Consider the following 2,548-nt stretch of genomic DNA (forward strand, 5'->3'; position numbering starts at 1 on the left):
AATAACTCTAACATTATACTCAAGTCATATTTAACTATGTATGAAAATATCTTTGAGCTATGAGTTTATATAACTAATGTTCCAAATAAATTTCCAAAACATACTACCATAAATAACCCTTTTATTCTTCTAATTTTAACACATAGATAACGATGGAATACCAAACAAATACCGATCTGTTCTACTCAATTTACGTCTTTTACTATTTTGAATTGTCTAACTTATCCTGCTTTATTTTCTTATTTAGAAATAAACCATTCCAGAATCTTTTAATTTCATTTACTGTACAGATCATATATAACTCTTATTAATATCATCTACACAATTCAATTTTTCTTCTCGTATATTATCATCTTTTTATATTCCTTTTTAACATTTAACAATTTTTTCTTTGAAGCAATTTCGAGGGCAGAAGGAAGTAAGACATATTCAAGAACACAAAAAAAGCTGGACGTAATAATCTCAAAGTGTTGAATAAAGACTGTAATTTATACAACGCTAATCACGCATCAACGACGAAGAGAAGAAATAAGTCATCTCGAATAGTGGCCTTAAACAAATTGACATTTAAGAGTTGCATCTAGAAAACACAAAGGGACATATGGAGCAGAAAAATGTATAAAAATTGGTAGATGGAATGTTTAATCAAATAGTTTTTTAGTTTACACAAGTTGTATAGAGTTGATTTGGTGATTTGATTTAAACACATGCAATAGTACATTTATGTCCCAAGGCACTTAAAGAGACAAGTATGACATGTAGGGATTTTTTTTTGAAACACAAATTAGAAAGTTTGTCTGTAGTAGAAGCGACACTCTCGATAGATAATTAACATTAATAATTATACTTAAGATAAATAATGCGGAAGTGTAAAACGCCGAACTGCTAAAAACCATTTAATCTAAAACCATTTAAAACATAAGTTAAAAATTTTACAACTGAGAAAATATAACATAAGGTTTGCTTAAGTACGATAAAAAAACATAAGTACAATATAGTCATCAAAGTCATCAAGTAAAATTATTGCAGCTAAGTCATCGATAGAATAATTAAAGTTGCGGCCTGAATCGAAACCTGAACTAAATGTTCTTGCAAAATACTGTCATCCATAATACGGATGACAGCCGATTGAATCGTTCAGCGATAAAGCCGAGTACAATTTCTTTAACAAGCTTATGACGCGATAGTTAAATCATGCTTACAAAATAATCATCAAGCACAATATAGAAGGTTATTACTCATTATTTACCTTTATTAAGCCATTAAATTACATTCTCAATACTTATGCTGCCAATACTTGATCAAAAGTAATAGACTCCCTCCCAATGGGAAATGTTTGAACTATATTTCTATAGTTCTTAAGAAGTGAAGGAAAAAGAAGTTAATCTTGATGCTCATTTGATAACTTCTCATCTACATTCAACAATTAACAGACTAGTTAGTTGAATGTGTTGATGTGAACTTGCATATTTGTGTCATCTTCTTTCATAAGTTGATGCAACTTTCACCTTAAGTAAAGTTTGTTTGTAAGAGACTTCAAAGCATACACCGCTTGAAGCTTCTCCAACAACACTCCGAAGTTTGTCTCCTTCAAATTGTTATAGATATAATTAGGTGCAATGGCCAGTCGAATATTGCTCACCGCCCTCTTCAATTCATATTCTCCAAAGATATTGGTTTTGTCTTCTCAAAAGCCTTATTGATGTCTTGTTGAATTAACAATTCCTCAACATAACTTTTTCGCACCAAAAAGTTCATTTTTCCATGAAAGAGTGGAATAAGGAACCTTATCCTTCACTCATCTAAATTCTTTTCCAAAAACCCAACTTTCATATGCATTCAGTATCCCCAAAAAAGCAAAAAGATTAATGCTTTTATCAACAAAGCACATACAATAATAAACATGGTATCTTGATCACCCCCTAAATAGAAATGAAAATCACCCATGCTTATAAAAGAAGACACACTAAAGCTTTAAAACTTTGTTTCTCTCTATGTATTAGTCTTCATACCTGAATATAGTCCATTAAAACAGTTTAATAAATACAATACGTGCCTAGCAAATATCAGAAAATCAAAAATTTAGAGCAAGACAGGAGCTCGAACGAGTAGCCTATGGCCAGGCCCACTACAGTTGTTTTACTTGGTCAAGGCAGCCCAATGCTACACTTCTTGAGGCATCCCATTTTACGTCCTTCAATGCATAATTCACCAGCACAAACCTCATTTACTTATATCCCATGGCACACTCATCATGAGCAAGCCATGAAGTGAGCAATAGTGTAATCAACATCACCTTGTACAATGAATGATTTGGTACATGGCATAACAAGAACTAATTCAGATTTATACTTGGGGAGATCTACGATGAAAGCAATTTATTTAATAAAAACACATGTGATTTTTATTGACTTGAAAAATCCATACTATAAGGTACACATAAGATTAGTACTTAGGCAAGTAATGATAAAAAGAGTATTTTCATGAAATATATTAAAGTATTGCAATTTGAATATCAAAAAGTAAAGACAAATAATATTAGGACATG

This window comes from Amaranthus tricolor, chromosome 11 (genome assembly GCF_026212465.1).
Source record: "Amaranthus tricolor cultivar Red isolate AtriRed21 chromosome 11, ASM2621246v1, whole genome shotgun sequence".
Lineage (NCBI taxonomy): Eukaryota > Viridiplantae > Streptophyta > Magnoliopsida > Caryophyllales > Amaranthaceae > Amaranthus > Amaranthus tricolor.